We start from the raw sequence: 13,673 nt of genomic DNA, 5'->3' as shown, positions 1-13,673 counted from the left end.
GATCCTATTTCCAACCACCAACCCCACCGTGTATTTACACACAAAGCCTCTTTCCACATTTTCTCTTCAAAATGCACAACCATCCACCCAGAGGAACAAGCCAGAAATCTGTGAGTCTTCCTAGAGCAACTGTTCTCAACCTTAGCTGCATATTAGAACCTCTCAGGGAGCCTAAAAATAGTATCTCATTCATGGGTCTAGTAATACAACAATAATCCTGTTCTATGTCCTTAACACACATGCATGTAAAATGCTTAGCAAATACGCTCGTGAGTATTTAAGAGAAGGGAGCTATCTTTGTAAACACTTCAAATTTCAGCTCTTTTGAGATCTCTTCTGAAGTTTCTGATCAGAATCAACATTTAAGTTATTTTATTAATCAAAACAAAAATAGAAAAACAAAAGAAAAACTGTTTATGAGTCCCCCTAAAGTAAACTTTAAAAACTTAGGTTCAAATTCATATTCCCGCTTTTTCCAAATATCCTTTGGTATATAGATTATTATAGTTGATTTATAAAGGGAAGAGTAAAAGTTGTTAAATAGATTTATCACTTGAACTATGGATTTGGCCCATGGATAACAGATAACACAAAACAGTGAGTAAAGTCTATTGTTCACAGAGCCATTCACACAGACACTGGTGAGCCATAAACGGAAGAAAAGGGACACCAATATATCCAAACAAGCTAATAGGAGAAGCCGATTATACAATACAATGTTACTTAAAAGTGTTTGCAAATGAGACATTCAACTCTGTAGTGATATCAAAGCACCTTTGTACCTCTCCTCTTTAGGGCTATTTTGTATTTTGAGTATTTTCAAAAGAGAGTGACGAAGATTTAACACAGCCGCTATCTTCCAAAGTATAATGCTATGTTTGTGCCCCTTGCCCAATGATGTTAGCAAATCTGTCTACTTTTTTTTGAAAAGAAAACGGTGAGCAGTAAGGGCAGATGGTGAGTCAGTAAGTTCATTTAAGGCTGTAGAATTCTGCCACTCTCACCCAAGACGGCCAGTTTCTTATAACTATAACTTTAGCATAAAAGGATACCCTGCAAATAGCCTGAACTATGACAGAAAACCAAAGAACAAAAGCTAACAAAAATTTCAACTGGAATAAAGGGTAAGGGTTGTTTTTATTTGATCTGATGGTTGTTTGCTTTAGCTGAACAAATGAGTAGTATATTTATGTTATAAATGAATTAGAAATTAGCTATTAATTTTTAAAATGTGTATGCAAATACCACCAGAGTATTAAACACATTAAAAATTCTTTAAAAAAAACTGCCAAAGAACTAATCGCATGTTTTTCAAAATTTAAAACCTAAACACAAAAGGATGAAATTTATTTATTTAACACCATCACAGTATTAGACCCTGGTATATTCAGGGTCCCAAGTTCATGGAATTACGAGATACATCTCAAGTGTTTTTCAGCAGATCACCAATGCCAGGTGAACACACGTCAGGTGACATAACGAAGTACCTTTCTCAAGAGTGCACCTGGATTCCCAGTAGGGAAAGGAACCATGAGAGTTGCAACACCGACCAAGCAAAAAGTTACTAATTCAATTCACTTACAAATTTACTATTATATATGGATCTCCAAGGTAGGAGGGTATAGCTCAAGTGGTAGAGTGCGTGCTTAGCATGCAGAGGTCCTGGGTTCAATCCCCAGTACCTCCCCTAAAAATAAATTAATAAACCTAATTACCTCCCACTAAATCTATGAATCAATTAATCTCCAAACAAACTGCTGAAATTTAGGGAACTGAGAATCATTTTGTTTTTGTTGTTCTTTTCTATTTTACTGTATGAGAACAACCCAGGCCACTGTGGGTAACTTCTTCTCCAGGCAATGAATGTACAATGTCCTTGACTATTTCTTAGACTCTAAACTCTGCTCCTATGTGCTCAACAGACCCCTCACTATAGTTCAAAAAAAAAAAAAATACCTCTCACGCACTTGGACACAGAACAAGGAGGGCCTTCCAGCAGTCTAGTGAGACAACTGCTCTTTACATTAGACCCACAGGATCCACATGAATGACAGTTTTCAAGATGAACTGAAATCATCTCTCTCTTTACTACCCTTGTACCCAGGCTCTCTCCAATAAGGACTCATTTCTTCTAGGGCAGTAACTTGCTCCTAGCAAGCATGGCTCCCTGTCCTTCACACTTAACACTTGTCTGAACCTGCTGGGTTCAGAACACCCTCAGCCCTCTTTCACAAATATGATTACTTTTCTTGGGGAATAGGGGTGGGAAGCAAAATGAGGGAGAAGAAAATTAAGGGAATAAGGGGGAAAAAAATGTTCCCAAGGTTTCAAAAGTCCTAGAAACTTTACAACTACAGAGGATCCAAATTCTTCCCTTCCCAACAGCTCCCCACAGGCTAACACCTACGAAACTACAGACTCCAATTCTAGTTTACCTACATGTTGGGGGTTGGGGGATGTACCAGCTATCAAATTCTAATTTGTGAAATTTGGTAAAAGGTAGTAAATTACGGTATTATGGCCTTAGTTTAGATATAGTAATTTACTTCAAGGATACCTCCCCCCATTTTTTAAGCAAAATATCACCTCACTTCTATGTAAAGCCTGGATTCCACTCTAGGAGTAACCATTTCTTAGTTCTATGGCCTTGGCAAGTCACTACTTCTGAGTCTGGTATTTCAGAGTTGCGAAGAGGATTAGATCACTTAGCGCAATACCCAGTTTATACTATAATTATGCAGATAGGTCATGTCTCTTTGTTCAAAGCAAATCAAATTAGTGCTCACTCTAGTATAATCATTTTTCAACAGCTGGGGCAACTCGTGTAATGGTGATAACACATAAATTTTATCAAAAGAATTAATAGCCTATGCTTTATAAGAGAAGGCAGGAGGTCTAAAAATGCTAGAGCTACAACTACATCTTTTGGCCAGTCAGCCTGCTTGGTCCCTGACTCCCCATGGCCCCCTCTGCTGCTCTGTCTTCCTAGTGATCCAATAATCATTCTTCCTATGTTCCTAGAATTGATCTAATACCTATCTTCTGAACTGTAGTTATCTGCCAGAGAGCAAACCCGGAGAGGAGTGCTGACACAAGAAACAGTAGTGAACCACATGGATACATGTGGCATAACTCACCTGTTCTAACCAGCTGTCCCACAACCTGTCTTGACCAAGTGGCTCAGATTGTATACCCTGGCTCCCTCTTGACAGACAGGTTCTTGATCCAACTTAACCCTTTAAACTGTGTATGGTTTCCCTTGGCCACCCAACTTGTACCTAAAACTTTCTACTGAAGACTTTAAAGGAGTCTCATAGTTAATTCTGGCCATGCTTATAGAAAAGGAAATTAACATTCAAGTGTCTCTACCACACTTGGAACCGTGCTAGGTACTTTCTCACTCAAGACCAACCAAAGGCCATTCATATAAATACTGCCCTCCTTTTACGGATGAAAAAACCATAGAACTCCATATTTAAGAAAATAAAGCTAAATGTACCAGATATTGAGTAATGCTAATAAAGGCTCTTTTTAATGTTTCCCTTAACAGAGCTACTGTTCATGTTGTTCATTGTGTGAAAAGTAGTCCATTGCAGTGCCAAGGAATCTGACTTACAATTTCCAATTAGCTATCATCTCACTTACAAATTCTGCTTTGCCAGAACGAAAATGCCGCATCTTAAATGCCGTCATATACTTATAATCAAATTCTAAAATGTACAAAATAATAACCTTTGTATCTTCAGAATTACTAGAATATTCAGTATGCTTAATGATGTGACAGCTTAATAAAAACAGGTCATTCACTCTAGACACAATACTTTCCTCTGGGTAAGATACCTAACGTACTGTGTTGGAAAATGACTGTTCAATATATACCCTTTTGTATCATTTTAAGTCTATAACATGTGTGTGTGTAATATATTCTGAAAGTAAGTATGCTTCCACATTCAATCACCAATTTACAAGAGATAAAGAAGACACAGGAACGTGTTAAGCTAAGCCACTGTAATCATCAAACTCCAGATTCTGAAAAACTCTGAAGGACATAAAACCTGATTTCTTTAATAAATAGACTGCAAGAGAAAGAGAAAAAGAGTGGCAGTGAGGGAAGCCACTAGATTAAATGGGACTTAAACGTCATTACCAACCAATTGCAAATTAGGAAATTTACATGGATACTGATCCAAACACTTGGGACAACTGGAAGTTTGAACACTGGATATTTGGTGATATTATGGAATTAAAGGGGGATGATATACATCTATATTATTTTTTAAAGAGTCCTTATCTTTTATAGATACACTAGACTACAAATGAAATGATATCTGCGATTCACTTGAAAATAATTCAGCTTGAAGAAGTGGGAAGGGAATAAATGAAATAAAGTTGGGCAAGAGTTGATTACTGCCAAAGCTGGGTGACAGGTACATGGGAGTTTACTAATGAATATCACCTACTTTTATGTGATTAAAAATTTCCGTAACAAGTTAGAAAGTCAAGCATTTGCAAAATATATTTTATGTAAATGAAACCAGATCAGATACCACTAAATTGAATATATCTGGGTTTTAGATGACATACAGGAATTTGATGATACTAAGATGGAGATTAAAATTCAGAAGCTAGGTCAATCTGTTAACTTTGTTAGGTAGGATAATGGCATTGTGGTTATGGGGGAAAATGCCTTTTTTTAAAGACACGTATTGATATATTTAGGGTTAAAATAAATTGATGTACAGAATTTATTTTAAAAAACTTTTAAAATTGTAACAAAAATAAACAAGTATGGCAAAATGTTGAAACTAACTGGTAAATACATGGCAGCTCAGTGACTAAAAATGTGTTTCCATTTTTAAAAGTAAATAACAATAATTATAATAACAAAGTAACAATTATAGATTCCAAGGATGACTTCCACTATGTGTGAGAAGGAAAAAAAAACAATATAAATAATCTAAACTAAAGGGCCAAGTTTGGGGGGAGGAGGGCAAGAACCACTACACAAGTTTTACTCATTTAACTCACTTGATTTTTACAAACAGTCAACAGAGAGTACGGTAGGGAAAGTCACATGGTGTTCCACTTGAGGCAAAAAAAAAAAATTTTTTTTTCAAGAAATATTTTCCTCCTGCCAGTCCTGTTCTAGATATCCACTTATAAAGAAACTTTCAACGTTTCTCAAGTTCAAGAAGTAGGAATGTCAGTGTGTGTTTTGTATGGGAACAAAGCTTCCCTAACATCCTGAGCACATATGACTCTGATTGTACATAAAGTTTCTGGGCATGAAAATAGTATTTCTTCATTCTGAGTTTTCTGGTTGTGCTCCAAGACTACCTTTATCAAGTTATCTTTAGTGAGATCCTTCTGTGGTGGGGAAGAGGAGGACCTTTGAAGGACCCGTATGAAAACATTTGCACATATACATTTCAGCACTTCAAGTAACGATACCAAGTATTCTTTAAGGTTTTAAAGAGAAAAACATAATCTAAAATTACCTAATCCTACCAAAATTCCTGCTGTGGGCAACCACCACCATACCTAAATCACATAATTGTTATTATTCGTAAGGAGAGAAGGAAAATTAACACTTTCTGAGATTTTACTAAATGCCAGGTATTTAATAAGCATTTTTTAAACTAAATCCTCGTAACAACTCTAATAGGTAGGTAGATACTATTATTGTCCAAAAATTACAGATGAAAAAAGTGGGGCACTAAGAGGTTAAGTAACTTGTTAAGTCACTTACATATACTTGAGTGGCAGAATCAGACTTGAACCCAAGCAGTCTGGTTCCAACATCTGGGCTACTCTCTGCTATACTACCCTGTACCATAAAATTTCACTCTGAAACACAGGAAAGATGACTACTTGAACATTTCTAGACCCCAGATCATTGACTCTCCTCGCATTCCTAGTTACCTTTGAGGCTTTACATTATTTAAAAAATAAACAAACAAACAAATGAAAACAATAAAACCAAAAAAACCCAGAAGGTTCTTTTTTAATGAAATTAAATAGTCTAGAAGGAATTAGTGGCAGCTATTATAGGCATTAACACCACTGACCAAGGATAATAAGACCCCCTAACTGCTCATCCTAATGCAAAGTTCACCAATCGATAGACCCTGTCTAGGTACAGAGATCCCAATCAGTTCTATATCATATTGCTTCATTTTTTTCATTTGACTGGTTAAATCAGAATCAAACATCTGTTACATGAAAGAGACAAGGAAACAAAAACTGAAAGAAATATGACAAAGGAAGAAACAATTCATAAACAAAACAGAACCTGTTAAAAGCTCTCTAATTGAGACCTCAGAAAGTCAAGATGTTGCATCTATAAAGTAAGACAGGAGGCTGTGAAAAGGCAAAAAAAGTATGAGAAAAGATTTTCTAAAGTTAAAAAAAAAGGCAGTATATAAGGTTTTATATTGTGGACACAATATCTAGAAAGTAGACAAAAACAGGAAACAGAGACAAGAAATTACCGAAGGACACACAAACATAAGTCCAGGAGGTCAGCATTTAACTAACAAAAAATACAGAATGAAAAGGAAAGAAGATTGAAGAGAGGAAGTTTCCAGAGAAATATGAACTTTCCACAATTAAAAGATTTAATAAGTTAAAAGACAGAGTTTTCCAATTAACAGGGTCCACTCAGTGCTCAAATGAATAACTACACCAAGACACATCACTGGGAAATTTCAGACAACAAAGACAAAAAAGATGGTAAAAGCTTTCAGAGAAAAGGCAGCTCATCCGTAAAGAAAAAAGAATCAAACTGGTCTAAGATTTCTCTCATCAATATTGAAGAACATTAGCAAACAATGAAGCAATAAAGTCTGACAGAAAATTATGTTCAACCCAGAATTCTATCCCCAGCCACACTAACATTTCATTTTAAGAATAAAAATTTTTAAATTAAATTAAAAAATAAAAAAAATTTTAAAGAATAAAATAAAAAAAACATTTCAGACATGGAATTACTAAAAATTTACCTCCTACACATCTTACAGTAGTATGTACCCCAGCAAAACAAGGCAATAAAGCAATAAAGAGGAATATATGGGAAATAGGAATATAACAAAGGCCACTCACACCATGTCACCTGAGCAGTACTAAATAAAGCAGATTGGAGCAGAAGGATACAGTGCATCAGGAGAGGGGTAACTATGAAAAAGGGAGATACCAGAAATTTCATATTATCTTTAAGAAAATGAAAAAATTAAGAAAGTTATAAAAGCTAGTTAACCCACCCCCCAATACAACTGGGAACTCTGATATTGAGAGGTTATGGCATCCTGTTTTATCTTTGCAGAACTACCTTCTCCCCACCCCAAAACATGTGATTCAAATGAGGCTGAGTCCATCCCCATCTCCATCTGGGCATGTGACCAGGCTCTAACTACTCTAATCTGTTCTCTCCACCTTGTCATAGCAGCTGTTCAGAAATAAACACACAGCCTAGAATCAGTATGGATGGGGGAGAAGGGTGAAAGAGGAGGGTACTGAAAACAAAACTAAAGGAAGAAAGAAGCTGGAGATAGGGAGAGACCAAATCTTCAAAGCAACATTTGAGCACCTGGCTCCAATTCTATTCTATCCTTCTGGACTCTCAGTTCTGAAAACCAATTTCCTTTCTGATTGAACTGGTTTTCTAACATTTATAAGCATCCCTAACAAAATACTCCTCTTTCACAGCAGGAAGCCAAAAGAAACTATCTATTGCTAGTAAAATAAGATAGATATAAAGTATTTACTAAGGTGACCAGAGAGCTAAAAATAATGATATATAATTGTATCAGAAAGAAGGTAGGGGATAGGGTAGTGGTGCTGGGAAATAATTCAAGGGTCTCTTTCTTTTCTTGCAAGCAAGGCATTGTCTGCTTTTTGCTCTGGACTATATTTTCAAGTATATTCATATAGTGAACAACCTTAGAACATGGAAGGTGTCTTCTTTCAGAGCAAAGAGAAGGCATATTGTCTCCCTTTGGAATAAAGGGCAGGCATGCTTACAGCCCATTACAAAATATTTGGAATCCCTAAACTCAGACTTTTCTCCAGTATCAGAACCCACTATGTGAACAGGCTGTCTCTCTGCAGTGCCCTGTGGCAACTGAGGTTTGTGACACTGGCACAAATGAATGCTGATACTCTGGTTACTGTTATTGCTGTGAGTAATAAACTGTACTTCATCTCTGACTCTGCCTTCTACCAGAATAGGAGTCTGTATCTTCTACCAGCATCCATGAAATTGTGGCAGGCTAATTTGCTAGCTTCAAGTGAACTCTCAGATCCTTTATAATTCTTGACAGATGGTAAATGGGATCTAAATCTTGACTATCACTCCAGAAAGTCAATAGATAATGCATAAAATTGACAAATCAAGAAAGAGAAGTATAAGCATGTTAATAATGGGGGATTATCACTAGAAAAATCAAACAGAGAAACTGAAGTGGTTCCTTTGGGGAGGGATGTGGGTGGGGACACATAGGACAACGGGATTACCACTGTCATCATAAATTCTTCTGAACCATTATGCTTCCCCCCTCCACAAACATGTACTTGAGAAAGAAGCCTTTGCTGGTTCCTTTAAAGGGGAAAAAAAGTGCAAGAAAAAAACTTGTCAGTGCTTTCATCCCACTAAAATTGGATGAGAGCATTGAAAAAAGTACCTAATTAAGTTTGATATTCTCATCACAGTTCTAGAAATCTAGACGGGAAAGACTCTTTCACCAATAATCATCTTGAGCTACAAAACAATCTCAACGCATCTCCAAAAAAAAGTACCTCATGTCTTCTTTGGAGAATTTATTTTTAAATAAAATGATTCTACTAGCTATGTACACAATAGTGTCCCTGCACCTTCTATGGAAAGCGTTATCACTGGCTTTAGCATATAAATATGTATCCTTAAGCATAACTTCCTGCAATTATAGATTCTAGGTTACCCGCTAAATCACCATTGTTTTAAAACTGAAGTTAAAATTAATTTATGATACTAGAGATAACCAGGTATAGTCTGAGGCTTCCTAGGGCAGAGAAGAAATATTTTTTTGGCAGGGAATGAAATATGTGATCCTACTAGGAAAAAAAGACAAAACAGCTAATTAAGGTTCAAAAAGTAATTCATATTAAAGAATCAGAATTTTCTAATCAAATTTTGAAATTACAAATTATTTTATACAGTAGGCAGGTGGATGGTTATTTCCATTTAGTATAATTTTATACAAATTATAGGGAAGTTTTTTTCCTTAAAAATCCAGAAGAACAGCAAAACCTACCTACTGTCTACTCTTCTACTTCTCCACTAAATTATACTTCCTATACAGCCACATGGTAAATTTTGCCTTCCTGCTGAATCTACTTTTTAGGGAAGATGAAGGAAGAGCATACAAATTCTGCCCCAGAGATAAGCTAAACTGTTCTTGAGCTAAACTACAAGTCTAAGTAATAGAGGATCTGATTAGGAGCCAGCTCTGCTTTTACCTAAATCATACTTTATTTAAATTAGTATTGGTTAACTTTAACATAACATTACTGCTTCAATCACAGTGGTCTCATTCAATCTACTTAAGTCATGGGAAGCTGGAGCAAATGAAAGATAAAGGTCTCTTTGTGACATTAGAGTCTCACTAAGTTGTTGCTAATTTCTTTTTCACTTCTGGGTGCTCTTCACTAGGAAGGCTTTTTGTATAATGACGTTCCTCTATAGGGCAGACTGCTTGTGTTTGAAATCCAGTTCCAACACCCTGCCTAGGCAAACTGCTTAATAACCTCTAAGACTCAGTTTTCTCCAAGAGAAAAGGGACAAGAATACTTCCCTTATAGAGTTGTTATAAAGATTATTTTAAAAATACACATAAAATGTTTACCATGAGACCTAGTCAAAAGAAAGAAAGGAAGGAAGACAGTTATTAATATTGTCATGCCTCACTTCATGGAAAGCCACCTCCAGCAGGAAAAAGATGTTCCATCTGCACACAATGGAACACACTCAATCCCAGAGACTCTTTCTTATTAGCTCAATCATTATCGAAGGCTATGAAAAGCAAATTCACCAAAAAGATGCTAGAACCTTGAAGCAGGTAACACATTTCAGCAAGCCAAACTCAGTCCCTCTTCCACCAAAAGACAAGAGTCCTTAAACTTTGCACAGGTTACTTGCCTTGGTATCCTTATGGAACACAGTAGTGGACAAAAGCAAAACTTTCTAAGTAACGAAAATACTTTTAATATAATTTTTAATGTAAATTATTTTATAGCCAACTTTCTCACATTACATTCTTTCCTACCTTCAACAAATGTTTGTTGCGCATCTATGAGGCTCTTGGAATACAGTGAACAAACGGTCGAAATCCTCAAGGAACTAATTCTGGTGGAGAGAAAGATGATAAATAATCATGGTAAGTAAGCTATAAGGTGTACGTTTCAAGGAAGTAACTAATATAAGGGCAAAATAGACTAGAGCAAGGGGACTTGGAAGTGTAGGGGAAGAGTGTTGGTTTAGCTATTTTGAACAGGGTGGTCAGCGTAGGCTTCCTTGAGAAGATGATATTTAAGAAGAGATATGGAAGAGGCAAGCAAGTTAGACATGAAGATTTATCTAGGCACAGGAAACAGCCCAAGGCAAGCACTTGCCTACGTGATTCACACCACCACCACCAGCTAACAAATAAGCAAAAATGCTGTTCTCTCAACAATGTCATCTTCTCCCCCCACCAAAAAAGCTGTGCTAGCAAAACCACAAAAAAATTTATAAATATCAACTCATTCATTCAACAAATATTTACTGAATACCAACCATGTACTAGAAAACATGCTAAGGACAGAGAAAAGAGTATGATGGGCAACACTTTCTATTCCAAATTTACGAAGACCTCAGGGAGAGGCCTGAGATTGACTACAAAGTTCATTCAGTAAGTGTATTTTGTAGTTATTTGGCTTAATAGGCTTATTAAAAAAATACAGAAGAGATTTACAGAAATTTGTCCTTCAGATAAAGTGGGATGATACTATACTGAAAGTACCTCAAAACTCTCCACTCTATAGAGAATAGATATTGGTCCCTTAAGTGTCTTCACCTCAAGAGCTGATCATTTCAAAAGTACTAACAGTGACATTATATTAATATTTTCTTCCCCTGCCCCCAACAGGCCAAAATATTGCTACTGGGAGTCTAATAATTTTTCTAACACTTTCTCAAGACCCATTTCAATTAGAGAAAAAAATGCCATCTACTAAGTACAAGGTGCTATGCCATGCACTAAGGTAGCTAAGTGAAAGGTCTCTCCAAGACCTCATCCTGTGGTATGGGAAAACATATGCATTATAAATCCTTCTTATGCTATTTCCTACTTCAAACGTAAGTATAGCTCATAATAGCACTTGGCTGCCAAGAAAAATACTATGAATTTTTCCCTCAAGCCCAAACCAAAAGCTAGAATTTACAGAGTTGAAAACATTTTTACAAACACTTATCCTATTAAAAATTACAATTTTAGCAGAACATATTTTATATCATTCATCTGAGCAACTGGAGAGCAAGGCTAGAAAAGTTAAGAGAACTGCAACAAGAAATATATAAAAAGAAACAAATGGAATATATTTATTACTTGGTCTCCAGTTATGTTAAAGAGTACTCTAAGATTAGTTGAAAACACATTTCTATGTATTAGGGAATGTACATGAGTGAAAATAAAAAGAAGACAAAAAAATTAACACTTTAACCTTATGTCCTAATCTAGTTTTTAAGAGCGCAATTCCTGAAAAAACACTCCTGCGTATTTACGGGTGGAAGGGTTTTTCTTCTAACCATAACCATCAGTCTCCTCTTATGACTGGCCTAAATAAAATGGTAACAAGCTTTAATATGCTTCACCCAACTTAGCATTATATTAGCTGGCTGTGCAGTACATGCTTTTGAGGCATCAAAGTCTAGGGTAGAAGTACTTTGTCTCTCTCTACTTAAATGTCCTTTCAGGCATATTAGAGCTACCCTTTGCCATCATGATTTACCAATGAGATTAGCAAATATTAAAAAACTGTGTCAGCAAGGATGTGAAAAGATAGGTGTACTCTCAAATTGCAAATACTCTTTTTTTTTTTTTTTAAACTGCAAATACTCTTTGACCCAGCAGAGTTCCACTTCTGGGAATTTATCCCAAAAGAAGAACTTCAAAGAAAGTTGTTTGCTGCAACATTGTTTCTAATAGGAAAAAAGAGTAAAGACTCTTATTTCTCAACCTCTCTTGCATTCAGATGTGGCCATGAACTAAATTCTGGCTAAAGAAGCATGACTGGAAGTGCTGTAAGAAGGCTAGCCTGTATACTGCTGCCCCTTCTTGCATCCTGCTGCTTAGAATGGGTTGCAATAGCTGGAAATCCACCTAGGTCAATGAGGACAAGGGCAACACAAGGTGAAGACATAATAGTACAGAAAGAACTCAGGCAATCATAAGGGAGACAGCGAGGGCCCTCAAGGGGAATGAGGATCTGCTAAAGGGCTCTTTATCTTGACTGCAGTGTCTGCTATATAGGTACTTCTAATTGTCAAAACTTAGCGAACTACCCATGTGTTACCTGTGCATTTTACTGTACTTATTATACCTCAAAAAGAGAAAAGAGCAATGTCATGAGTGCTATACCAGCCCTAGATCGCCTATGTTAACTTTCATAAGAGAAAGAAATAATACTTCATTGTTTAACCCACTGCTAGTTTAGTTTTCCTATCACTAATACACTTTTTATATACCAATACATAAAAAAATGACAAAATTGAAAGTGAAAAAAGAGCAAGATAACAGTACATAGAATATGGTACCATTTATGTTTTTAAACACAGGGAAGACAGAATATATACCAGAAGAATATACAAGAAACAAGTACCAATGGTTGCCCTAGTAAGGGAAAAGTATGTCCAAGGCACAGGAGAAGAAAACTACTCGCTTTTTGCACCTTTTGCATTTTGAACCATACAAACACATTCCCATTCAAAAAATAAATGTTCTTTAGTCCTATTAAATATTTCATTTAACTTTTTAAAATTTTAGTATGTTCAGATTTTAATGATTTGAAGACTTATACTGACTTTAGTTTCAAGATGACCCTACAATGAATTTAATTACCAAGACCACTAGATACAAAAATGACAAAAGAATAAAAATTGTTATAAGTGGGAAAAAGGGAAGGAGAGTGCTGAAAACTCTTTTGAGGAAAAAGGCAAGAAAATATTTTAACCAAAAAGAGAAGCACTGGGATCATTCTACTGCTGGAAATATATATTATATATCTTTTAATTTCTCACTATCTGCTTTTAGTGAAAAATAAACAAAAGCAGCTCGCTAAATCAAAAAGGCTAACAAGGCTTCTGAATCACAGAAAAGGTTCTTTCTTTCATATATATACATTTTTTAATTGAAGTATAGTCAGTTTACAATGTTGTGGAAAAGGTTCTTTCCTGTTAGTGCAGATTCCGAAGAGTTACAAATAGTAATGTTAAAGTTTATGGATCAGTTCCTAAGTTGAAATAAAATGAGGATTTCTCAGAAATTTACCAAATTGACCTTAGGTAGTTTTCTTTTTTCAACTCTATTTTATAATGTATATATATAAACCCTGTTAACTTTTCATGGTATATACAATATAAAAAAGAACTAATCAAAATCTAC

The 13,673-nt window shown here is 35.7% G+C and overlaps 1 protein-coding gene across 3 annotated transcripts in view; it reads right to left on the bottom strand.

The window, feature by feature from the left end:
- Positions 1-13,673, bottom strand: part of FBXO34 (F-box protein 34) — a 67,914-nt gene that overhangs the window by 42,602 nt on the left and 11,639 nt on the right. The window contains exon 2 of one of the 3 annotated variants that reach the window (XM_031453763.2): positions 10,299-10,378. The exons of the other annotated variants lie outside the window; for them this stretch is intronic. The gene's annotated coding sequence lies outside the window, so the exon portion shown is untranslated. The remainder of the gene's footprint in view (positions 1-10,298; positions 10,379-13,673) is intronic. 3 annotated transcript variants of the gene reach the window in all.

This window comes from Camelus dromedarius, chromosome 5, assembly GCF_036321535.1.
Source record: "Camelus dromedarius isolate mCamDro1 chromosome 5, mCamDro1.pat, whole genome shotgun sequence".
Lineage (NCBI taxonomy): Eukaryota > Metazoa > Chordata > Mammalia > Artiodactyla > Camelidae > Camelus > Camelus dromedarius.
Note: the sequence above shows the minus strand (reverse complement) of the source record. Positions and strands in the feature narration are given on the sequence as shown.